The 27129-nt window shown below is 44.0% G+C and overlaps 1 long non-coding RNA gene across 1 annotated transcript in view; it reads left to right on the top strand.

Moving 5' to 3' along the window:
• LOC138996985 (uncharacterized) overlaps positions 1 to 27129 on the top strand; it is a 354380-nt gene that overhangs the window by 13118 nt on the left and 314133 nt on the right. Inside the window, exon 2 of the long non-coding RNA XR_011468878.1 lies at positions 7468 to 7528. This is a non-coding gene — a long non-coding RNA (uncharacterized lncRNA). The remainder of the gene's footprint in view (positions 1 to 7467; positions 7529 to 27129) is intronic.

A 27129-nucleotide genomic window follows, 5' to 3' on the forward strand; every position in this document is an offset into this window, starting at 1 on the left:
CCATAAATGAAAACAATGTGTAGCAAAATACAAAGTGAAGTTAAATACACACCCTCCTTGTGTGCTTTTTTTCCCCCTCCCCCTTTTCTGTTCCCAAACATTCACGAGATGACTTCCCTTTAATTTCCCGGCTCCTTGTATGTTTCCTTTCTCAAAACCATGTAATAACTTTTTACAACGCATCTGACACATTAATAGAGTGGCATCAAATAGGCAGCGATTCCACTTCCTGATCTTGGGGAGGAAATGATGTCTCAATATCGTATTTATTTATCTGTCTCCATGCCATAACCACCCGGGCCCCTTTCAACACAGGCCGCTGCGTGGGGGAAATGCCCTATATTTATTACTGAATATAGGATCCTGAAGCTCTCCTCGTTTCGCCCTTAAACCTTTCCCCCCCGGTAGTTTTTATTTAGTGGCCTCGATTCTAGATCCTTCTGTTCTTAAACAGGACCTCCCCTTGCCAAGCCACCAGCTTTCCTGCTAAGCGCAGCGAGCAGAGGGCACATGGCAGCCACCCTCACAAACACGGGGCACAGCTGTCACAGTAGCTGCATTCCTAGCATTTCCTTCCACTAAATAACTGAAGTTGCTGTGACACACGCAGAGGTTCCCAAGTGCAGTGCGGGAGGGGCCGGAGGGGCGGCTTTTGCTGTTGCTGTTGGTTTTGTGAAGGCCAACTTACTTCCGTACTCACACACGCTTGGCTTCCTAAAACGTAGTCCTCCGGTATTCTAGGCCGATCAATAAATTTAAAAGTCGGCTTGCTGCACGGGTATGTCTATTTTTTGCCTGTCAGTAGTTAACTGACATAGGTTGGAAGACGAAAATACATGAGTGACAACCTTCAGCCGTTTGATTTCCGTGTCAGGAAAACACACAGCCAGGCTCTGGGGCCTTACTCCTCAGAACCATCCGATAAGACTCACGACTCACAGCTTCAGATTGCTGAGTTGCAAGGAAATTTATATATATATATATATATATATATATATACACATATAATTTTACCTTTCTTTGAAGAAAAGTCTTTTTTTTTCTTTTTTAGGGAAGCTTTATCTACAATGATAAGTTATCATTTTGTACCACTTCTGATTATTCCTCAGGATGCTGCATGAATAATTGGGAGTGGGTGCCTTCTAGTTTGGAGAAAAAATAAGAGGAACCCGGAAGTTTGTTTTCACTCTTAGCCCATCCTAAATTTAGAAGATGTCCCAAGTCCAAGGCAGAGCACACAGTAGCCATCAGGGAGGTGGTCTGGGGCCCAGCGATCCTGCATCAGCGTTTGTTTGTTTGTTTTTGCATTTGTTTGAAAACAGAGCCGGGGCCTTCTGATAACACTGCTTTTGTCACTTTTGATATAAATCTTCAAAAATCGAGACGTCCAACAGCCCCAGAAAAGAGGAATTCTCTCCAAGTCTTGCCCCGCCCAGGCTCCCGGAACAAACCCAGCTCTGTCTTTTTTTTTTTTTTTTCTGGAGCGGGGGTAGGGGACAGGGTGAGAGGATTTCAGTCTCGCAGGCTGTCTCATGATTGCCGGGGCATAAAGAAGTACAGTCCTGCAACAATGTGGGGACATCTTTACCCTTTCGAGAGGGACAGAACAAAAAACAAAGCAAGTCAAATTGCTGTGCACGAAGGCGGAGCAAAACCCCAGGCTCCGGTCCCCTGCACCATCTGTGGGAGGTGAGAAATGGGGGGAGCCAGAGAGAATGGAGAGGAGGACCGCAAAGGGACAGTCCCAGGAGTCACCCAGTTGCCCCCCTGAATTTTACTTGCTCCCTGGCTGAAGTCAGAGCCAGAGTTCACACGCCAGGTGCGAACAGGGTTCGGCTGTCCACGTCTTTCAAACAGGCTCACATGTGTTTCCTTTTTGAAAATAATTTTAGAGATCAAACCCGAATCTGGGGAAACTGTTAGTGGTCTTAACTTTGAGGCATTTACACACATATCAGTCTGTGACTTCAGGGTGCTGATGTTTCAGACCGTCAGACACATTATGCCAGTGTTTATGTGGTCACCACAATGGGTTTGATGGCCTCATGACAGTTTTTATTGTTTAAATTTGAAAGCCTTTTGTCTGTGTGTTTCCCATAAGTTTGCCCAATATAACAAGGCTGAGACAGAAAGAACACATCCGCAGCACTCCGAATTAACATTTTTATATGAATTTGCTTCAGAGTTGGACAGTTTTAAGAAACTCACAAGACAAATTTTCCACCAAGAAGCTAGGATCGGAATGAACATAATCATCAACTGAGCACCTCTCCCCTTGTTAAAAAAAAAAAAAAATCGTTTTTTTTTCCGTTCTTTTTGTTGAATAACAATTTTTTTTTTCTATAATTAGGATTTTGGATTGCAAAATCACATCCCTCCCTTCACAGATTCTTGGATCTTTAGTTAGGATTAGAAAGGGGCCTTAATTCAAGAAGGGAGGATGAAGGAGGAGTGCCTGTGGAGGTTTGGGAAGGGAGGGGAGGAGAGGAAATAGTTCTGTGTTCAGCCCCCACACCCCTCTTCCCCGTGCAGCCCAGGCCTGGATGTGAGCTGCACACTGGGGATTTGGATTGAGTTTCTCTATTCTAAATATTCTGATCACCACCCTTGAGTGTTTCCACGCTAAGATTCCAAAGAGCTGCTTTTCCTTGTGGTTGGTTCTTTCGGGTGGCGGGTAGGAGAAGTCGGGGAATCATATAGAGCTGGGCGGGGAGGAATGAAAACCGCTCTCCTGAGAGCCCCCCAGGGAGGATGCTTGTGAAGGGGGCCCTGGGCTGAAGACTCGGGTCAGTGGTGCAGATTCCCGTTTTGCAACGCAGACTTGCTCTGGTTCTACGTGGCCTCGTCCACTTCCGGAGGCCTGGACACGTGGGTTTCTGGCCTTCGTAGGGAGTTCTCCAGCAGGAAAGCAGGCCTGAGGATGCCAGTATAATAGGCAATCCCGAAAGAGGCCCAGAGGAGCAGAGAGCAGGGAGATGCAGCTGTGCGGGGCCCGTGGGAGTCTTACTAAGAGAAGCCCACCTTGGCTTATGACTGCCATTTGCCAGGGGTCACCTCTAGGTGGTTCCCAGGGCCCCTGCATCCAAGTAGGAAGGATCTGTTTCTAAGGGTGACTGACAAGCCCTGGCCAACGCTGAGATCCCAGGAGTCCCGAAAACAATAGCGACGTCCTGAGCTCCCAGGCTCCAGCCTCTTACTGCCGGAACCCTGTGCCATCCCAGTGTCCTCTCTATCATTTTTGGAACCTCTTCCTCTCATGCCTGGTCCCCCAGGTCCCTCAGAGAGACTCAGAAGTCAGTACTTGAGCTGAGCCCTTGGACCCATTTCGTCACACCTGCCCCAGGTTCAGTGTAGACAGAGGCTAGGGTGGGGAGCAGGGCCTGCAGCTGCTCTGGGAGAATAGTAGGCACCATGCCCTGGATGTTTGACGCAGGCTGGAGCTTCTGATGCCAAGGAAGGGTCTGGAAGCCCAGCCGGAAATGAAGGACATGAAGGGAGGGAGAATGCTGAGATCGTCCCCTCTCAGTTTCCATGTGTCCCCAAACCCCTCCCCACCCCAGACACCCTGCCCTCACCAGCCTCCTCCCTAGGTATACTTACTTGTGCTGCTGGGACCATTCACCCTGGGCATCACTGCCTGGCTCCTAGTGGCTGCACTGAGTAGGGCCAGGTGTGCTCCTCATCATGGGGGTTCCTGGGAGGGCTCCCAGCTGCAGAAGGACAAGAGGCTGAACGTAAGGGGTGGGTCCCAGCAGCCGCCTGAGGTCATGGGGTTGTCCCTGCATGCTGGCCTTGCCGAGGCCCCAACACCGCAGCTGTGCTCCCGAGGGAGGCCGGCTGGCTGGGAAGCCTGCAGGGTCAGAAGCTAGCCAGGGTGCCCTTCCCAGATGCCCGAACACTGCCCCGGTGCCTGGGGCTTCAACACCCAGTGCGCCCAGGACCCCGTGCCCCCTGCGCCCGCGCCCCAGCAGAGGACTGGGATTTGTATTGGAATCTGGTTTAAGTTTTCCAAGAGGACTGTCCTAGCCACAGCAGAGCTCCTAGGGACATCAATACTAGCTGCTCAGCTGCGCTCCCAGGCGGGCGCCTGGAGGGAGGGAGCGGGATTGAGCCGTGGAAGGCTCTGCCCTTCACCTTGGGATCGCCCAATCCACCGGCCAGCTGCCTAGGAACCTTCTGTAAATAAGATCAGGGCTTCCAGATCAGTGGATTTTTTACTTCATTCATTTTCCGGCCCATTTTCCAGATCTCTCTGGTTAGAGACAAAGTAAGGAGGAAAAGGGAAAAGAAAGGAGGAAGTGCTAAAAGGCCAGTCTTACAATCTTTATAGAAATCTCCGTATGGCTGGTTTTTTCTGTGGTAGTTTGATGCTCATTTTAAAGGAAAGCAGGTCAAGCAAACTTTATGAGAGTTTTGCCAACAGCTCCAGCATGAGGGTTTTGCTTGCATTCGGGAATTTAACACAGTTGCAGTCAGAACTCAGGGACTCAGAAACTGTCTTAAGAGACCAAGCTTTAAGATGGTTAATTCAGAAAGGAGCCCTTCCCTGGAGGGGCTTTTGCTTATAGGGACTCTCAGGTTTTCAGATCTTGGACTATGGAGGAGTTAGGCAAGTATCTTTGTGCCTTCTAAAATAGAGCTCTTCCCCTTCGCCCCTTTTTCTTTCTCTCGAGGAAGGATTCATTAATGTTCATATAAATATGTTGAAACTAAAAGTTAATGATCTCAGCATCCGAGGCACTTTTATACTGTCAGATTATACTAAACTCCTTGTTGAAGGGATGGGGGGAAACCCGAGGTAATCATCTAAGATTAAATCTGTTAAAAATGACGTTTGACGCTTTCTGTATTCAGGCAGTGACTCCAACATATTTTTTCATCTGCCATTTATCTGCCTATCTATCTTCTATCTAGCTATCATTTATCCAGCGATCTCTAGAACTCTTTAAAGTAACATTGCAGAGGAGAAAAGCTATTAAAAGATAAATCCGCAGTTCCTACATTATGAAATAAAAATAATCACACGACAGAGTAAATCAGTCTACTCTATATTTTGGTAGGCACGAGCAGAATGTAGCCTGAAGTGTCAGTCTTAGCATGATCTGCCCATAAAACCTTGGCCCCCCTCGGCAGGACTCCGGGCAACGCGGGGACACACGCTGACCTTTGGTAGCAAGTTGTCAGGGGACACTGATCATTGTGTCTCCCTGCACTGTACAGTAACGAGACCTTTTAAAATCTTCCTCGGAATACCACTGCACATTCCTATGCTATTAAAAAAAATATTATATAATCATTAGGTAAATAGATCCAACTGTTAGAGGCTCTGTGCTGGCAGACATCTGGCCTGGACTACACCATAGTGGTCCAGCTCAAAAATCTCTCTCACTCCCATGCGAGACCCCCTGCCCCCAGCATGTGTCCCCTGAGACCAGCCCCGGTGAAGGCAGTGAAGGCGATGAGAACAGAGAAACCACAATGCCTTTTGGACTCTGCTCGGGTGTGCAAACAGAATCTCTCCCCCCTCCTTTCTGCAAGTAAATGCCTTGATAACAGGATGGGGCCCCCAGGTAGCCAGAGAGAGTAGAGGTCATCTTGAGGAAAATGACACCAATGATCTAAAGAGGACATCTACTTTATGAGATTTCAGGCCAGATGCCAAAGATCACATTTAATGAGGCCTGATTCGTTTTCTCCAAAAATAACAGAGACTGTCAGTGAGATGGTCAGGAAGGCACAGGGGCATTTTGCAAAGCCTATGTTCAATTATTGCTTTGTAATATTTTTCTAAAATTGAAAAATGCCTCCTAAGTATATGATCTCATGTAAATAGTCCTTGCAGAAGCTTAACATATGTTTGCAATGCCCCAAAGGAGTTACAAAAATACTCTCTCCTCAATCTCTTAAGCTTTTAAACTCCATTCACTTGTGTTTCTAAAAGAATCTGTTGTTTTTAAAGATTTTTGTAAAAAAAAAAAACTAACCTTATATAGGAAGTTTTTTTGTGTGCGTGTGTATTTTTTTTTTTTAAGATTAGCCATTTGAACTCCAAATGGAGAACAACTGATATTAATGATAACCCTTCCAGGTTTTATATCTTCAGCATGGTTCTTGTTTCTTTTTCTTTTTGGCATAGAAATAATATATGTGGCAAAAGATTAATGTATCCTGTTACATGAAGAAGAGTAGTTTGTACCTTAAGATTTTAAAAGCGTTTTTAATAGGAAATGGGAAGGAAAGCTTGTAATGCATTTGGGACGGTTCTGACAGATACAAGAGTACAGTTTTGTTTATCTGTTTTGATGCATACAGTACTCAGAACATTTAGATAAAGGGCATTTGAAATCATTAGAATTACGCGAAGTGAAAATTTAAGTAAAGAACAATTCTGTGTTCAGTTATGCAGCGTACAGATTTTAGCAGATGTATGAGTGTAGTGTATCTGTTCACACCAACTGTAGGGTGATCCAAATGAAAAAGGGGGAGATTAAAGAAAAATACTGAATATCCATGTTGGGGGGAAAAACTAGATCCACTTACTAGTTTATCGCAATTACTGTACACAGATCTCTTGTAGCCATGTTGAATTTTTAAAATTAGATTTTAAATATATTTTGACAGTCTGAACTTGTACAGTGTGACTAACTGTAGGGAGAAATGACAGGTCTGCTTTGTTATTAAACTGCTGTCTGGAAAATATTGGACTCCGTACAGTAAGTGATAATTATTTTGCCACTTACATTAGTACAGCTAATAGCAATAAGGGTTTTTTGAACCATAGAAAGCTAACTACTTTGAATTACTGTGCTTTGTTATTCACTGTGAAGCAAAAAGCCTCTCTCTCTTTTTTAAAGCAACCTCATTTTCATATTACTGTTCTAAGCATTCCCTGCTACTAATTTAAACAGAGAGGAAGTTAATAAATAAAAGGGTGGTATCTAAATGGTTCTATTTGTTAAGAGAACATTTGCAATTAAGGTCAGCGGTACCCGCAGAATAGACCAGAGCCATGAAGGAGGAGGGGGCACATGGAAGAGGATATGCCCCCGCAAAGTGCCAGGGAAAGCAGGAGCAGTTTGGTTCTCTGAGGGATGGGCGGTCTCTGAGCATCCTCAGAGACCATTCCCCCGCTGTGAAGCCAGACTTGCTCAGTTCTCTGAACTGAGGACAGCTTCCAAGCTGATCCAGGCTGCCAGGCCACTGGGTATCACTATCTCCGACGCCCTGGGGTGGGAGCCATGGTCAGAGGAAGTGACCTTGCATAGCACGCCATTCCCTTCCATACGAACCCCTCCTCTGGCAGGGCTGAGGCCGGGACGCCAAAGCAAGTGGAACTAAATCACTCTTCTTTTGGTCTCATTCTGCCCTTTTCATAGATAGTTAGGCTGCCTTGAACATACTGTCTTTGAAACCCTCTGCGTGGTTATTAATGACCCTTTGTTTATTTTAATATATTTACTGAATCAGGTACCCAAGGGAATCCTCTACATCAGTGATGTGAAAACTCCTGTTGCCCGAAGTCAAAGAGGTACATCTTGCTTTCTGATTTGCATGTGCTTGTGTTAGTGAGTTTTCCACGAGGGGGAAAGCGAGCGAGCAAGGAATGCTGATCGCTCCCGGGGCGTGAAAAGCTCCTGTTTCAGTCGTTTCAGTATGTGGGTTTCACAAGTAGCAGAAACTGTGACACGGGGTGAAGGGAAGTGACGCAATAGGTGTGAGCAGCATGCATGCATTTCTGTGTTTATTTCATCCCATAGGTGTGGCGTACAGAGTAATTAATCCGATTGGAGTAAATCTCAGAGCTTTAGTCTTAACCAGCACCAGTCTATCGACACCCCAAGAGCCAGCTAGTCCCTCTACCTGAGAACTTGGGGGGAATCTGTACAGCTGGTGCCCAAACCTGGGGTTCATGGACATTTCTAATCTACAGTCTCTTATCATCCTCTCCATACTCACATTTGGAAAATTTAGTATAATTGCAAAGCATGACTTGTTCCCCCTTCTGCATTCAAATGTGACTTTGGAGTTACTCTCGACTTCAATCGTAGCAGACAGAGGGGAGGAGACGGGCAGGAGGCAGGAGGCAGATTTTCATCTACTAAGAAATGAAATTGAGCTTTTTAAATGGGTTTCCAATGCCAAGTAGCCCAGTGTAAATTTAATTATGAATCCTCTTCATCCAGAGAACTAGATCAACACTCTTACACCAGTAATTATTGAGTGTCATCCTGTTATGTATACTTGTTACCTCTTATTGGCTAATGGAACGAAGTTTGATTTTTTTTTAATTAAAAATTTTGCTTGCTGAGAACTTTGCATGAAATACAAAGTTTTTGTTTTTTAGAGAAACTGAGGAGAAGGCAAACGTCACGATGTTCAGTTGCAACCTTTGGCAAAGGAGAAAGTTTCAGGATCCAGTGAATTTAGAGTGTCGGCAAACAAAACCCCATTTCCTCCCCAGTATTTCAGAACTCATATCTGAATCCTTACTTCTCCATGCTGCTATTATGAGAGTCTTTGAATTACTGGATGGTGAATATTTAACATGATTTCTTTCCGAGGCTTATACAAAATTAACATTTTCTTTAACAGTTCTCATACATAGATTTTTAACTCAGTGTATCCCTTTGGGATTAATTTGTGTGTCCACGTGTGTGCATGCAGTACCAATACTTAATTCCTTCCTTTTGTGTTCATTTCTTTTATCCTTGTCTTTATAATTGAAATTTGAAAGCCATCTATTAAATATGATGATCTATGTCTACCAGCCAGTTTTGTTACATCCATTTTGAGTAAAGAATTAATGAACTTTTAAGGCAAGGTTCATGCTAGTCCTGACCTCCCTGGTAATATTTCATATAAGGTTACTGGTGGGAGAGAAATCAAATTTCAGCTGCAAACATGATTGACAGCTGAGAGCAAGCAAGAGAAAGGCATTTGGCCAGATGGGGAATTTGGGGAAGGAAGAAGACAATTCCTCAAAGTTACTCTGTGATATTAGATATTATAAACTGATATATGAAAAGTTCAATACTTGATACTCTTGGGAGAGTTAGTTTATTTTTTCAGAAAGTCACTTTGGTTAAGGGATCTCAGGAGTGGAAGCCAAAAATGGGAAGCCACTCGCTTTCTGCTCTCTGGGTAATTGCAACTCTGTACAGCTTCATGGCTTATTTCTGGCAATTTCCTAGGCTAGCGTATGAAAATTAAATCACAAGCCATTTGAGAGGCCATTTAATTACCTTTCATTTAATCATAGAAACACAGTCTAGATTATATTGTGGTTCTTGAGCATATTACAAAATATTTATCCTAAGTGCCATCACACAAAAAATTGAATTCTCCATTCTGTAGCATCACCTGATCCTCACTATTATTTTCCATTAGCTTAACATATGCAAAACTATCAAAATGCATGATTTATCCTGAAGACAGATCTGCTAACAGAAAGATCAACAGAGACAATCACACACTGATATTTGATGTAAATTCTCCCATGGTAGCATCTTTGGGTAAGGTGTGATGTTAGTTAGCATCGCTGCCATGGGAATAAGTCATGATGTTGTTTGGCCCCAATACCAAGGATGTTTTGGGAATTCATCTTAAAAGCTGTCTCTTAGCTTGGTTTGTCAAAAGGAGATAACACAACTACTCATGGTTTACACCAACGTTGAAAGTCGGCCTTCAAAACCCATTCTTTCATTTTGTGTGAAACGTTAATTCAGAAGGTGGTGCTATCAGGACCTTGGCCTGCTCATGTCTGTGCTCTGCCCATTTCAGATGCTCCTGACATTGGCTAAGACCCATCCGGATGCAAGCAAGCCTTACAGAGCAGCTTCCGGCAGGGCAGGTGGGACACAGACGTAGGGGAGAGGCCTGTTGGTAGCCTTCCCGTCTCCTATGGGAGAAACTGATGGAACTTGTGTAAACAGCACTTCCTGGGCTCTGAGTAGCCATCATTTTTTCCCCCCTGGTCTTACCTGCCAGCAGAGTGGACATGCTTCATCCTGATTGGATCTATCCCGATATGAAGGCTTTATTATTTTAGGAACTGGGATAAAACCCAAAATATACCCCCCCCCCCCCAACAGTAAAACTACTCAGACATCTTGTTTCTGTTTTGTTAGAACTTGCCTTCCCATGTTGCCCGTAATCCTCCAGAAATAAAATGCAAGCCTGGTTTCCTGATGCCCGGTGTGGATGTGGATGCCTTAGCCCAGCTATTTAATTCCAATGTAAAACTAAAGATGTCGTAACCTTGTTTCCCTTGCAGAGCCCATCAAAATATTTTAACAGAAATGGTGAATCAGGTGTTCTCATGCAAAGGACACGTGAAAACACAGACTGTACGTTTGGATTTCCGGTGCCTCTGTTCGAAAAGCCCAGGTGAAAGCAGTGGCCGGTCTTGACTCTGTCTTCACTTCAGGCCCCTCGGGGTCTTAAACATTCAGGCTTTAGAGCGAGTCCCCTCCTGGGAGGCAGCAGAGAGTAGAATGCTGCGGTGCGTGCAGATTTGGAGAGGGGACCAATTGATCCATCACAGCTCCCATGAGTGCATCCTCAGCAAATGACATCAGTGTGTTTGTTGGCACTGAGAAAAGAAGAGGAAATAATTATGTTTAAAGCGTTTTATTACTGGGACTTGCCCGGTTGTTTGCTGTTGCTGTTTGTTTATTTAGAGTACGCTCCCCCAACCACCAGCCCACCCGCTTTTCCTGCCAGGCTGTTTTCCTTTCTGTGGGTGCTGGCCCACTCCTGAGCTGATTTAATCTATTAATTATAGCAGGGCAGGTACAGAGTAAGGAGCCCAATGATGCCATATGCACTCATATTATTTTTAGTTGTCTCTGGGATACTATTGAAGGGGACAACTTGAAGAAAGAAACACTATGCGTGTAGGAGGGTGGGGGAAAGGAAGAAGGAATTTTTGCCAAAGCACAGCACTCATTACTTAAAACTAAATGATGCTTCTGTAAAGAGCTTTTGTTTTAAAAGCACACGCTCAGTCACCTGCCAAAATCTCAGATTTACTGCTCCCGTTCACCGATGCCAATGTTGAAACTCCCTTCACCTGCCGCTTGCTGAGTCTTTCATTTTCTCGATCCAAAAATTACTGTAGGGTTGTTGTTTAGTGTCTATGTTTTTTTGTTGTTGTTGGGGGTTTTTTTTTGTTGTTTTTTGGTGTGTTTTTTTTTGCTTTTCCTGGCACCTAATGAAATTATCAGCAATAAATGAGCTTAAGCAGAAGGGCTGGGTTTGCTTTTTATTTTTTATTTTTTACAATATTTGGAAAACACTGGGACAAGGACAAGCCAGTGGGAAAATTTGGTGGGCCGCTCTTTCCAGCATCTACAGGAAATATAACAAAGCTATTAACACTTATACAATTTTAGATGGGAAGTAATGTCCATTGGGGAGACGGGGAAAGCAGTTTCAGGTGTTGAGTGGGAAAAGCAAACTAACTGTGGGAATTACAGGTATTGTCACCTGAGACAACAGAGCCACAGATGAGTGAGCTTGGGTATAAGCCACTGGAAGATATTAACACCTAATTAACCATCCAGGGTGCATCCTGCTACTTAATCACAGGTGAAGTGAGAATGACAGAAGAGAAAGGAAGGGGGAACACTGGTTGGGTTTTGTCTGCCTTTCCCTCAATAGCATCATCTAACAGAGTTCTTATATGCAGACAGTGAGGATTTCTTTTTAGTTTTTTGGGTTTATTGAAAAACACAGTAAGTTCATTTGCTAGCAGGTAGGCAGTGGAGGTGAGGATTAAATTGATCTGAAATTGACATGGAGATCAGCCTCCTTTAAATTGGGTTCTGCAAACAAAGTTTCCTTTCTTCTTCCCTGGCTCCTGCCAGCAGAATTTTAGGTGGGGGTTTTGTAATAATTTAAAGGGATTCTGATGCCTGAGTTGATTCCCCCAAAGTTAATCAAAAGAGACATCTTTTGTTACCGATGGCAGTTCATTAAAGGGCTTGAATCTATATTGCTGTGGTGTGCCTCCTGCTTTTTAATGTTTTAAAATGAGGTTCATTCCTGATGTACAGGAAATGGGAGCAAAGCAGACACGGGGTCTCTTATTGGGCTGAAGAATTACAATAGTGAGAAGTGAATGTTCTGTTTACTTTCTTTACTTGTCTTCCTTATGTTCCTCTTTCTCTCTCTCTCAATGATAGAATCCTTTCAAAAAATCGGAAGGTGCACATGATGGTTGGACCGTGTTTGGAATCATGCATCGCACTTTAGAAAGCCATGCAGGTCTGCTGGGAAGGAGGAGGCATGGCTCTCCTCTATGCATGACGGTAGACAGGAGACCAGAAATTCCTTCACCGGTGTTGGCCTTTTAGATCCAAGCTAGGAACTGCTTTCACGTTCTTTGTTCCAGTGGGTAGCACATACTCAAAGTTTGGTGCTGATGTTTAAAGGCTGTTTTGTTTATTTGTTATTGGATTTCCCAGACCTTTTTAATGTTTCTCTTTCTTCTCTTCCTCTCCTCTTAAAGCCTGGAAGCTCTCTCTCACATTGCCTAGAATCAGTGGTTCTCAACCTGCTGGCCCTTTAAATACAGTTCCTCATGTTGTGACCCCAACCATAAAATTATTTTCGTTGCTACTTCATAACTGTAATGTTGCTACTGTTATGAATCGTAATGTAAATATCTGATATGCAGGATGGTCTTAGGCGACCCCTGTGAAAGGGTCGTTTGACCACCAAAGGGGTCGCGACCCACAGGTTGAGAACCACTGTCTAGGTCCTAGGAGAAGGAAAGTGCAGGGGCTAGCTCACACTTTACCAGGTGTGTTTGGAGGGTGGAGCCTGGGTGCCCCCTCCCAGTGAAGCACACAGTTTGCGGTGAGGACAGACTCTCTGTAACCCTCCGGGAGGCTGTGCTACCCAGGCCGGGGCTCCCAGCTGCCTCCAGGAGGTCGCTGTGCCCTGGAGGCCCCTTAGCGTATTGCTCTTTTCCTGGACACGTCGCTTTCCCAGAGGCTCCGTGAGCAGTTTGGGGAACCTCCTTATTTAGAACGTCACCTCTGTTTGCTTTGATCTTTGCTTACTTAGTAGCATCCTGACCTGACCCTAGTCCAGTGATGGCCAACCTTTTGAGCTCGGCGTGTCAGCATTTTGAAAAACCCTAACTGAACTCTGGTGCCGTGTCACATATAGACATTTTTTGATATTTGCAACCATAGGAAAACAAAGACTTATATTTTTGATATTTATTTTATATATTTAAATGCCATTTAACAAAGAAAAATCAACCAAAAAAATGAGTTCGCGTGTCACCTCTGACACACGTGTCATAGGTTCGCCATCACTGCGGCCTAGTCTAACGGACAGAAAGATCAGTGACCACCAAAGAGCAGAAATAGCATGAAGTGGTGGTGCTATGCAACCTCCCTACAGATCTGCAGGCGGGTAATATGCCCAGCTCCCCAAACGAGCTGGTGGGATTGGAGTTGGAGAGTTTGGCCCTTGACCCCGGAAGTAAAGTACGAATCCACCTGCCTGCCGGCCCAAAAGCCGGAAGCTTCATCCTTCCGGCCGGAGCGCAGAGCTCTTTCGGTGGCGGGGTGACAGTCGCCGTTCCAGAGAAGAACGCAAAAAGTAAGGATTTGTTTTTATTCATTTTTCCTCCTGTTTTATGCGAGCTGGCGGACACTGGTCATGAAAAACTTCCCACCCCCGTTTAGGGGGAAAGTTAAACGTTTAAGGCATCGGTTGGCACGGCCCGTGGGGCAGGGTTCGGGGTGGCACCGGGCAGCGCAGGCCCCGCCGGGTGTTTTTATCTGCCTTTTCCCAACATTTCAGTGTCGTTCAGAGTCCTCGCCCTCCCCGGCATCGTGGCCTCCCACAGGCAAAAAGGCACCTGCCACGCGCTTGCCAGGGTTCACAGGTCACATTTCCACTTTAGGAAGGACGGCCGAGTGTGTGATTTTATTGTAAATTTGTGAGGAGTTATTTCCAGAGCTCTTGAGGATGCAGCTTTTCTGAGAAAGCACCTTTTTACTATTTCTTTAAAATTTAATTGGGATCAGGCCACATCCTGGTTTATTTCCCCCCGCCCTCTTTTTCCCTCCCTCCTTCCCTCCCTCCCTCCCTTCCTTCCTTCCTTCCTTCCTTCCTTCCTTCCTTCCTTCCTTCCTTCCTTCCTTCCTTCCGCTATAGCAAGGTGCAATAAAAGTGACTTGTCATTTATAATCAAAGTTTGGTATCACTGAACTGAAACCGGTTTTGGGATTTTGCTGATAAAATAAATATTTGAAAAAAATCTAGCAATGAGGCTTGTGCAGTAGAGGCTTGTCAGTACATATGTATCTGTGTATGTGAATGTACAGGTAAGTATATTCTTCATACTGGCCTTGAAAAAGCGTCGTGCAACGCCGTGCCTTGCTGCACGCATCCGAGCATGAGGACACCCCGATACGAATGTAAGCACATTTTCTTTAATGAGCTTCTAATTTGGTTTTTAAACTTCCTTCGTAATTCACGTTAACTTACTTCTTCAGTTATATTATTTTTGCACTAAAGAGTCAGCGTTTACGTGCTAGGATTCTGGGTCTGTAAGCTATGGTGCTCCTTAGCTGGGAAGAGCTTTTTTCTTTCCTCCTAACAAGGAAGCTCATTTAGAAAGAAATCTTTATGTGAAGTGCTTGTCAGTTGGCATTTTTACTGGTTTGCTAACCCAAAGGTAAAATATAAAGCCATGTCTTTTCCTCACTGGCCTGTTGTTACTAGAAGGGTCCCTCCCTTGTTAGCTTGATAAATAATTTTACTAGGGGGACCCGGCTGTATTTTTATGCTTGCTGTCTCTTTTCTGCTTGCTGCAAATAAATTTCTGTACTCAGAGGACACTAAAACTCCAAACACATGGTATCTTCCCATTTTGCTACTGGTTGCCTGAAATATTTATTTCACCTCGTGTTTTTAATTAATTTTTTAAAAAATAATTTGTGATTAATAGCAAAGAAAAATTAGTCCTGTGTTTCATGGGACGATTGGGTAGGAATCTGGAAGTTTAGCTTTTTGGAAGGCTGCATGTGTCAAATCCTGTTTCATATTTGTCAGATTGACCAGAAGAGGTATTTACTGGGGAGCCCTGAAGTTTTTTCATTATCGATTTCCTTGTCTGTCTTTCCAGCTTTAAATATTAGTTGTTAATATGAGAAATGAAGAGGGCTATGGAATTCTGTCTAGAAACAGGCACTACAGGATAAAATCTTTATGTTCGTAAAGTGATACATTGTGTGAAAGTGGAGGTGAAATTGATGATAGGTATCAATATAAATATTGGCAGCCACCTGAGTCCTGGGCATTTAGACCTGGGATTCCTTGCTAATGGGGAGAGCTTGGTGTGAATTCCTGAAGCAAAATGAGTGGTTCTCTGATACAAACTTAGATGACACACCCAAAACATTCCATTAAAATAAAATAAAGATTAATGTGTTCTATAAATTATAAACACAATAACCATAGCACATAATAGGCATATAATAAAATGTTTCATGAACGACATTTATGCATTGTGGTAAAGTAAGTGTTCATTTTAAGTGAATGCCAGATTATCACATTCATTGAAATATGATTTTTTTTCCAAAGCAGGTATTCTGCTTGGTATTTGCTACTTTTTTGGTTTGTTTGTTTTGGTTTTTGCTCATTAGTGGAGTTTTATGTTCTGAAATTGGAAAATATTTTTATAAAGGTACCAGGGACATAAATTTGAAACTAGAATGCCAGTGCATGTAACCAGTGTCAAGGGTATTGGGGAGATTGAGTCAGCAGTTATCTGGAGCTCAGTTTTTGCAAAGATCACAAAAATGAAGAAGATGTAGGAAAAAAGTGGCCCATACACGAGCTCTCAAATATACTCAGAGCTCCAAAGGACAAGTCTTAGAGCATTCAGTTTCTGAGGCTTTGAACATAATATTTCATCATTTTCACCATAGATGTAAACAGTATCGGTTACTAAACCATGTATGTGTCTTATTGAACATGTTTACAGATTTTGTTTTCATATCCCGCTTCTCAGAGATGAGCTAGACTTCAAGCTGATGACTGACTTCCCACCCTTCTAACTCTGCCATTATAGAGACTATTGAGAATCGGATTTTTAAATATTTAATGAAGTGTTGATATTTAGCATTTCTTCTGGTCACTCTGGAGCCATCCCAGTTGGTTGAGAGCTAGAGGAGACTTGCGTGGAGTTGAAGATCAGGATGTTCCACCCAGCCCTGCCCTTTGGAGGTCATCCAAACATAGGCGATGGGGATGACAGCTACCATTGATGGGGGGTCTCTTGGGAGCTAGGGCCTATGCCATTTCTGATCCTAACAACACGTAGAAAGGTAGATATCATAATCCCCTTTACACAGATAAGGAGACTCAGGCCCAAAGCAATTAAGATATAACTCAGCCCTACAGCACAGTCATGTGGGTATTTCTAGGTAGAGCCCAGGACATCCCTGCCCTAGTCAGTTTATTCCCTCCTTCCTAATTAAAAAAAGCCCAGTGTTTAACCTCAGCAATGCATTATGAACTCAGTTGCCTTCTCTCCTTGGTCGTCTTTTTCTCAGTGGAATTGAGTGAAGCCTAGAAAAAAAATGCATTATAATTTGACTAATATCTAGAAGACCGGAGGTAGTTTTCTCATGCTCTTGACCCGAAGGACCCTTTTAACCCTAAAAACAAATGATTCTGTAGTTTGATTTTGGTAGGTAACAGAGCAGCCTTTCCCTACTCAAAGATAAAGATTGTCATTTCAAGAGCATTTAAAAAATAATAGATGGCACATTTCCTTAATACTCTGTAATGTGTAAAGCACCAGGTGCACAACCGACACTCAGGAAATTGCTGGATAGTGAAGATAAATCAGTGTTAAATCACTCCATTGAAAGCCCTCTTTAATAAAAAGTTGTCAGCAAAATCTGTGGTGACATGAAAAAGAACACACACTTTCTGCATCTGTAAAATAGGGCTAGTTCCTCAAAGGCCAGTGCAAAGGATTAAATGTGATAATGTATGTAAAGCGCTTGGCACAGAGTAAGCACCCACCGTGCCTGGCCTGGATCAGTATTACATAGAATAAAACTTTGACCTTGACATGATGCAGTCCTTGGTTTGTTTTTATGATTGTGACATTGGACTTCTTCCTCTCTGCTTGAAAATAAACGTCAAAATGGGAAGATCAAGAAGATCTTAGAACAGGAGTTTAGAACTATTAGCTGCTCTCCCTTGAGAAATACCACCACCCTGAGAAAAGGTTTTTAACAAAGGTGTGCTTGGGGAGTTCTGTGGTTAAATAATTTAGGGAGAGTAAGGATTAGAAAAAATTAAATATTTGCTTTGCTATTGTTTGTCTCAGAAATTTTAATGCTGCTAGGCACTGTGGCCATCCATGGGGACACACCCACAGGGTTGACACACAATATCTTCCAAACATATTTGAATTTAGAACCTGTTTTCTAACCCATCCATCTCATGGAACTAGCATTACATAGGGCAGTTTGAAAAATGGTTGTTGAAACATGGAAGTCTGGGTTATTTTATTTAGTACCAAATAGCGCCTTTACTAATGTCCGCCAAGAAATCCATGTTCTGAAATATTTGTTTGTAATTCTGTGTTTGTTTTGTTAATCAGAGTCTCTATAATAGCTATAGGGTTTCTGATCACCAAGAGAAATGGTATAATTCCACGGATGTTTATTCAGTCAAAAGCATTAGAAAATCTTAGGAGGTTATCCTGTAGGTCTTTACAATACTAAGAATGGCACATGGGTGCCATTACTGCATTCATGGGTTCCCTATGGGGTTTCAGGACCAAAAAAACCAAGATCACTGTCAAATCCAGCCTGGCCATTTGTGATTAGATGAGCCTTCCTAGGAAATCAGAGGTCCTGGGAATATGTTCATTTCCTAGAATCTTGGACATAAAAATTCTGCCTTCAGGTTTCTGTTAGATTATTATTAGAATACAGGTATATATTAAAGGCATGAAATACAGCCGGGGCTGGGGGGAGTTGGGAAAGGAGGTTCATGCCTCTGTCACTCTTCCTTCCCTTCTCTTTGCACATCTGCTTCATTCTTCCTTTTGAGGACAGACAGGCCTTCCTGCTTTGGAGTACACGTGATTACCACGCTCACCTCTTGGTCCCCTCCCCTAAACGTCCCCAGCAGAGGTGGGTTAGAGATTCTAAGTTCCAGTTCTTCGAAGAGATAGCTGACTGGCCAACCTTGGTCAGGTGTCTATCTCTCATCCAATCAGCAGTGCCTAGGGGTGGGCCCTCAGGGCAGCTGCCTGACTAATCCAATTTTTTGAGAAAGGAGTGGGACAAGGCTTAGGTACAGCGGTTCTCAACCTGTGGGCCGAGACCCCGTTGGCAGTCGAACGACCCTTTCACAGGGGTCGCCTAAGACCATCCTGCATATCAGATATTTACATGACGATTCATAACAGTAGCAACATTACACTTATGAAGTAGCAACAAAAATAATTTTATGGTTGGGGTCACAACATGAGGAACTGTATTTAAAGGGCCAGAAGGTTGAGAACCACTGGCTTAGGAGATGGGCACTTCACAACATGGGGGAAGGAAACTGGTACCCAAGACTCATGTATACCCCTTTAGGAAATAGACATGAGTAGAATTAGAGAATGAACCTAGAGGCTGAGTTGTCAACCCTGGATATACCTGGGGAGCTTTTAAAAATGATGCCCTGACCCTAGCTGGTTTGGCTTAGTGGATAGAGTGTCCGCCTGTGGACTGAAGGGTCCCGGGTTCAATTCAGGTTGTGGGCTCAGTCCCCAGTGGGGGCATGCAGGAGGCAGCTGATCAATGGTTCTCTTTTATCATTGATGTTTCTCTCTCTCTTTCCCTTCCTCTCTGAAATCAATAAAAATAAATATAGTTTAAAAAATGATGCTGTGCCCCAGACCAATCAAATCAGAACCCTTAGGGGCTGATGGGATGCAAACATCAGTATTTTTTTAATTCTCAGCACAATCAGGATTGAGAATTCCTAGTAGGAGAAGCCAGGGACACAGTTATCTATAGAAACCCAGAAAGTGAAAAACCCACTTGTGACTTTCCCATATCTTATTGTTGTGTCTTACAACTCAGCGCTTTTCAGGTTTAGTTTAAAATTAAAAGGGATGAACAATTGCTTTGTTCCCTGTTCCTTTGGCCTTCACAGTTCTCTATTAAAATCAACTCTGTTTTTTAGAAGGAAGGCTAAGACAGTCAGATAAGACACATGGGGAAAGTGAATTGGAGGTAGTGTCTGGAAGCCTCCATTTTAGACCTGCCTTGGCCACTAAGCAGCCAGGTGACATGAGAGGCCACATCCCCTGATCACCTTACTGGGTCTCAGTCCTTTTCTTTTGGGAAATGGGTCAATTGAGGTAGAATGAGAAGGCTTCTGTCAGTCTACACCAGGGGTCCTCAATCTACGCCGGCCACATGCGGCCCGCCAAAAACATTTATCCGGCCCGCTGGGTGTTTTTGCCACCGCTGCCTGTCCTGCTTAGCAGCCGACTCGTCCCAGGCCCGCAGTGCGCATGTGTGGAATGTCTGAGGGACAGTGAACTGGCCCCCTGTTTAAAAAGTTTGAGGACCTCTGGTCTACACAGTCTGGTAAGTGACCAGTTTCCCACAGATCCGCACATGAACCAGGGGAGATAGGGTTTTGAGCTAGCAGAATGGCTAATTTTTTTTAAAAAAATATTTTTTATTGATTTCAGAGAGGAAGGGAGAGGGAGAGAGAGTTAGAAACATCAATGATGAGAAAGAATCATTGATTGGCTGCCACCTGCATACCCCCACTGGGGTTTGAGCCCACAACCCAGGCATGTGCCCTTGACTGGAATCAAACCCGGGGCCCTTCAGTCTGCAGGCCAAACCTCTATCCACTGAGCCAAACCCGCTAGCGCAGAATGGCTACTTTTAAACAGGTGATAGCTTGTTTTTAATTTTGCATGGAAAAGTGTATTTAGTTATCGAGTTACAAGAATAGATGTATTTCAAATTATTTGCACAAACTTTTGCAGATACCAATGAGATATTTCTCTCATTTGTCATCATTACCACCGCACACTTATTTAGTGTGTGATTGGGGTTGTAGTAGAAACAGGACCGAGGAAAATGGTGCTGGCTGGAATTAACCAAGATGTTTGATCACACACTGTCAGACACATTGATCGTCCACTAAAGCATGGCATTGAACCACACAGAAACGGCCCACTCTGAATGCACTCCTCACTCTACCTTGTAAGACAATTACCTTTTAAATTTCTCATCTCTTAGGCTCTAAACTCTGTGAGCGTGGAGTTCACGCCTCATTTATTTTTGTGTCCAGCACAGCCCTGTGTCGGTGAGCAGCACACAGCACCGGTGCCTCACATCCTTTCTGGAAAGTGTCAGTGTGTACCGGAATAAGCGACTAGGTGCACAGACAAACAAGCCAACAAATGGGTAATAAGAATCTAGTGAAAGTTTCTGAAAGGACGAAGATGACATCTTTGCCGTCTGTCAGAATTACAAGTTGTTCTCTTAATCCTCTCCCAGCTTTTCAGCAGACCCTTATCCTGACATTTCCTTGACACTGCGGTGAGCGAAGTTTCTTTTCCTGGATGGCTTGTTAAATATAGTCTGCACCAGACCTATTTCTTAATGTCTTCTTTTGGAGAGCTATTGGAAAATAGACCCCCTTTTCTCTGGCTGGTTTAGCATCAAAGTTATTATGCTTTATTTTAAGCTTTAATTCAATGAATGCTTCGTGTACACCCTGTATAATCTAGAATATGGATTCAGTACCAGAGGACTCAGAAACAAATAGGACACAGTTTGTGCTCTCAAAATTTATTACTGATGGGAACAGACAGTTAAAAAAATAAATGCTGGTCCTGTTTGGAGATGGGGTTGGTGAGGAATATAGGAAAATGATAGTCATTTTTGTCATTTTGTGATCACCATATGCGAAAGCAAAAGCTACAAAAGTAGCCAAAGGAAACTAGGGGTTTTTTTTTATTTTTGTTTTTGTTTGTTTATTTTTTAAACCTGGGATAGGGAAGCTCTTCCTTAGCCTGATGCACCACCCAGATGCTACCCAGAAATAGATTGATACATTTGGCTACATAAGTAAACTACCCATAACAAAATGCCATAAACAAAATCAAGATACAAACAGCATAGTGGGAAAAATTACAAACCACTGGATAGTCAAAGACCCAATTCCCTTAATAGGAAGAGCTCTTAATAAATCCATAAGAAAGATGGTAAACAACCCGATAGGAAATGGGTGGAAGAATGGACAAATAACCAATAATCTTATGAAATAATGCTCATCCTCACTCATTTCCAAATAACAATAATGATAAGAATAATTAATACTTCCTTTGGGCTGAAATGCAGGGTGACGGGTAGTCTCATACATTATTGTGAGTCTGTAAATTGGGCAACCTCTTAGGGGGCTCATTTTAATAATATCTTACAGCATAAACTATTCACAGACCAAACACCCTTTTATACACATTTCGTGTTGGGGATTTTAATTCAATACAGTAGTCTGAGTATAGCTGGAATAAACAGTGTCTTTATGGGTGTGAGTTGGGGAAGGAAGGATTGCCCTGGACATGGACCGAGATGGGCAAACAGGGGTCAGATGGAGAAGAAATTGAAAGGCATGCCACAGGGGACATGGAAACAGAAGACAAAAATCGAAAGGGAGGAATGAACTAGGAATGACAGTTTGTATGCTTGCCTTCCCTGAAGTCACTGCTGCCCGGAGTTTATTGTGACAACTGTGAAGCCACCCAGGTGTTTGTCCACCTCGTGATCAGTCTGAATTCACTGAGTGCTCCCCACCCGATAAAAGACGCATAGGTGTAAATTGAATTGAGAGCAGTATTGTTCACTGAGCCATGGCAGCAGTTTCTCTGTTTCAGCCCTTCCCTCTATCATCTGCATTGTTGTAGACCAAGTGTTAGGGGACGTAGGGGAGGGGGGGGGGTTCAAAGAAGTACAGGGGGATTTGTTCACGTGTCTGCCATTAACATCAATCGGAGAGGCAGGCCAGAGATGCCTGGAGTCCCTCCACACACCTCTTTGAAAAACGTCCCCTCTGGTGTTGCTACCAGGCTCCCCTCCACTGATACAGGATTTGGGGCCTTTGAAGTCAGTTGTGGAAATTTCACTGCTTTCTTTGACTCTAGCAAATTGCTCCAAAATGCTACAAATGTAAGAAAGAATAAGGGAGCTTTAGTTGCAGCTTAGAGGTGGAATCCCCTTAAGCCATTGACAGAAAAATGTGTTACTTCTTTCAGGTTTTAATTTGTGTTATATTTTAAAATGCAGCAATGCAGTTCCAGTCTTCTCTTAGGAAAAGGAAAATGAGAGTGAGTCCGGTGCCCAGAGGTTAGGAGAGGGGTAAATTCTGCAGCTCCAGATCTTTGAACTTGTTACATTTGGGGGGCAGACCCTGACTCAGGGGCAGAGCTGCCTGCTGAGAAATGGTGTGAAACTGATTTTGTCCAATGTGGTTGAAAAACATTTCTAAGGTGAATTGAGGCAAATTGTGGAGGTCAAGGCTGGAAACCCTGCGGCCTCATGGGACATGAACCCATGAGAAGACAATGGGGAGATGCAAACTTACTGCTCAGTCCAGGGGCAGTGGTTACAAATGTGCTTAAAATTGGCCTCAGGCGTCCTCTCATTTAACTGGGCTTGGTGCATTTTCTAAAGTAAAGTTTTTTTTTTTACTTTATTCTCATAGTCTGCTAACACTGTAACAAGTGAGCAAGAAGCCTGGGTGGGTGGAATGACCAGTGGAAGCTGCCCAGGCTTCAGTTACCACCTCCATAAATTTAAGGATTGGGTACAAATCTGAGGTCTCAAAGCTTGTTTGGTTTTGTTTCAGCAGAGGGCCTGTTGTAAAATGAAAGTGTATGTGGGATCACTGAATAGAAGAGAAATGAGAAGTTACTGGAGGTGGGGCTGGCCTTCCAAGTTCATACCCCTTCTCTCTTCTCTCTGTACCCCAAGGACTCCATGACCTCTGCAGCCAATTTCGAAATGCTTTTGGGAATTGTTCTCCCAACAAATGCCAGGGCAGAGGGTCTTTGATGTAGGAGAAGACACTCTCCCTCACTGGAAACACTTAGCAACTCTTCAGGGTGGGGCAGGCTGCACAGACATCAATGTCAGGCCTTTGAGACTTTGGCAAAGTCACCTCCTTTCCATAGAGGGAGCTGATAGAACCAGCCTCAGGCAATTCCTATCCAAGTGAAATGAGAAAGCCGAGGCAGCACCCACTCGTGCAAAGCCAGGAGTTTCTCATTACTCATGGGGGAGTCGAAGTGACCAGTCATAACTGTGTCTTTTTTTTTTTTTTTCTCAAAAACTTTGAAGATTTTTTTTCAGGATTCAAGGGAATCCTATAGTCTAGCTGGCAAAAGTTGACTGCTGCCCCTGTCACATGTCTATTTTTTCCTTTATACCACACCAGACAGATCCAGGGTCTGTATCTTTTACTCCCATGACCAGCATTTAGCACAGAAACCCCACAGAGCACACTCCCAGCAGATGTTTGCCGGATTGACTCTCAGTGATATGTCGAACCCACTCCTATAGGCTCGTAAGAGCCAGCTGGGTGCATCTCCTCTCAAGTTTATATTCAGGAACTTCCCTTTGGTAGCATGAAAGAGGCCATATGATAGGAATATATTTGCAGCACAGAATGCAAATGCTATAAAATCAAACCTCTTTTCCTTCCACCCCTATCCATCAGAGAGCTGGTTGTTAAACATTTAGCAGCACACCCCTGTTTGGGATGTGCAGATGAAAACATGGACATTTAACAGAGCAGTATCAAGTGGATCAAATGCATCTCTCACATTGCTGCTGTGATGGGAAGCACAAAATAAGCGGAGGCAGGGAGGTCATTGTGGGCAGAAGCCATCAAAGGAGGATCTTAGGAGAATGAGAGGTTATGGCAGGGGTGGGCAAACTTTTTGACTCGAGGGCCACAATGGGTTCTTAAACTGGACTGGAGGGCCGGAACAAAAGCATGGATGGAGTGTTTGTGTGAACTAATATAAATTCAAAGTAAACATCATTACATAAAAGGGTACGGTCTTTTTTCTTTTTAGTTTTATTCATTTCAAACGGGCCAAATCCGGCCCTCGGGCCGTAGTTTGCCCACGGCTGGGTTATGGGCACGTAGGAATCAGTGAACGGCTGTTTCAGGCTATGGGGATCAGGATGGGAAGGGACATGGTCAGGTTAATAAGGGAATGGCTTTGGAATTTGCAAAGAAAGGTGAGATTGGCTTGCCCAGGGCTGAGGAAGGTAGGTGAGTAGCAGGACAGTTGTGGAAGGTGAAGGATGGAGGGACAGAATAGGTTAGGCAGGACCTTGGAGGATGCTGAGGTGTTGTTAGAAGTTGAATTCCATTTCCACCTGCAGCAGTGATTCCTTTACCTTGCAGATATTTCCAACTTAATGCAAAGCTTTAACCTGCCAGCTTTAGTGGCCTCCTTAACCTCTTGAGCTGGTGCAGAGTTGAACTAAATAGCTTCCAAAATGTTTAGAAACTTAGGTAAATCGATGGAAGAGGGATCCAAAAAAAGGAACAATGAGAGCAGCTGGGCTCTCTGGGGCTGTGGTTTGAGGTTGAGAACAAAGGGAACCACTCCATGATTGTTGCTGCTTCTGTCCAAGATTCGGGCTGACGGGTCATGGGACCAACCTCAATGGTTTTTAATTTTAACGCTTGGTCTTTGACTGGTGCCTCCCTGAGAACTGGGGTCAGCTCCCTCATGGTCAGCGGTTCTCAACCTCAGCTACCCCTGAGAATCATCTGGAAAGCTTTAAACATCCCAGTGCCTAAGCCCAGTCCAGATCAATTACATCAGCATTCTGAGGTGGTACCACGGCATCCAGACCATTTTCAAAGGTCCCCAGGTGATTGTAGCCTCAGCCAGGGCTGACACACTGCTATCAGATACTGGCTCTCAGACTTCAGTGAGCATCAGATCACCTGGAGGATTTGTTAAAACTCTGATTGCTAGGCCCCATCTCTAGAATTCCCAGTTCAGGCAGTCTGGGGGAGGGGCCTGGTAATTTACATTTCTAATGAGTTCCCAGGTGATGCCAGAATGGGCCACATGTAAGAACCACTGCTCTAAGGTAACTGAAGTAGCATTTAGAAAACAGTCTGATGGGCGAGTCAGGTAGACTCCCATTCTCAGTTCTGAAGTTCTCACCTGCTTAATCTCACCATTTGTTTAAAGCACTGGATCTTAACCAGGGTGATATTGCTCCTCAGAGAACATTTGGCAACATCTGGAGACAATGACTTGGGGACTGGGTGCTACTTGCATCAGTGGGTGGAGGGAGGGATGCTGGTAGGCATCGTACAGTGTACTAGACAGTCCCCACAATAAAGCACTATCCAGGTCAAAATGTGAATCATGCTGAGATTGAGAAACCCTGGATGGAAGTCTCTGAGCTTCTTTTGGCTTCATATATGAAGTGGAAATAGTCATACTTGCTCTTCTAGATCAGCAGCGGTTCTCAACCTGTGGGTTGCGACCCCTTTGGCGGTGAAACGACCCTTTCACAGGGGTCGCCTAGACCATCCTGCATATCAGATATTTATATTATGATTCATAACAGTAGCAACATTACAGTTATTAAGTCGAGACAAAAATAATTTTATGATTGGGTCACAACATGAGGAACTGTATTTAAAGGGCCAGAAGGTTGAGAACCACTGTTCTAGATTGTTGCTAAGAATAAATGAGATCCTATAGTGAAAGCACTGTAGGCAGGAAGTGCTCAATAAACAGCAGTAGTTCTTAACCTCTTAGCTGAGTCTGTGAGTTAGTGTTGTAAACTTGGCTGAGAAACTTGACCTCCATGGACCTGTTTACTCAAGTGTGAAATGGGCACAGTAGGACTAAACTCCTGAAGGTTAGTTATAAAGATTAAATAAGATAATACATGTAAAGCCCCTAGAAGTGCTCAATAATCACTCTCTGTTATTATGGTTTTCCATTATATCCTTCCACAGACATGACTCTCTCCCTTAAAGCATCCAAGATGCTGACTTAACGACTTCTCACTTTGCAGGTCTGTGATGTATGTGGGAAGTTGGCCAATTTCTAGTTTCCAGGTTGCGAGGACTCAGGAACAGCAGCAGGAGTAGGTCGGCCTCTTAGCATCCAAGACTCCCAGGCCAGATGGTGCTCAGAGTGCCCCACTGCATGTGGCTGGTCAGAAAACCTGATGTGTACGTTTCGCTTACACATCTCCAGCCTTAGTACAGGTCTGCTTTAATGAGAAATTGGTGACATAAAATGTTTAGAAAACAAAACCCTTCTGGTACTCACATGTCATAGGTAGGCAGGTTCAAGGCAAGGCCCCCTCACCCCTCAACCCTCCCCACTTCCAGAGGGAGCAGGAACTTGACTCCATTGCCTGGTTATTCAACCAGCCTGTGACTCCTGATGTGAGTTACAGCGGGAGCCCAGCGGCGGACCCCAGGGCCACCGGGGGCCATCCACAGACACTGTCCTGCCACCCTCCTCTGCAGAGAGCCTCCTGCTCCCATCGGAATGACAGCCTCAGAGGTAGACTGTCCTTCCTCTAATCTGCACGCAAAATGGATTTTAGCGACTGGATTTTATTGAGAAACCAGCTCCCTCTTCCCCACCCCCAGCATTGGAAAACATATTGTCTTCTTTACTGTAGTTCATTTCGCTCTCTGTGGTGATTAATGAATTAAAGATGCAGTGTATTTATTCTTTTGCCTGATTACCATTCTGTAATAAATCTAAGTGCTGGAGTCTGTCGATACAGGAAGGCCAACCTGCCTCTTTGGAAAATAAAGGTTTGTACATTAAGCTTAACTTCCAGCTCTCCGACGCAGGAGAAAATTCACTTTTAGAGCCTTATAAAAATAAGTGGGAGGCCCAGAGAGACACTGGCTGGCTGGCAGCTAGGAGATTCCATTGCTGTGAACCAGAATGCACTTTGCACACACCACCCCGGACTTGGGAAGGCCAGTTGACCAATAGATGGGATTGTTTTGGGGCATACTGACTATCACACTGTTCGTGGAGGT

The sequence above is a fragment of the Myotis yumanensis genome, unplaced genomic scaffold (genome assembly GCF_028538775.1).
Source record: "Myotis yumanensis isolate MYYU_CA2020_CCGP unplaced genomic scaffold, mMyoYum1.0.hap1 SCAF_18, whole genome shotgun sequence".
NCBI lineage: Eukaryota > Metazoa > Chordata > Mammalia > Chiroptera > Vespertilionidae > Myotis > Myotis yumanensis.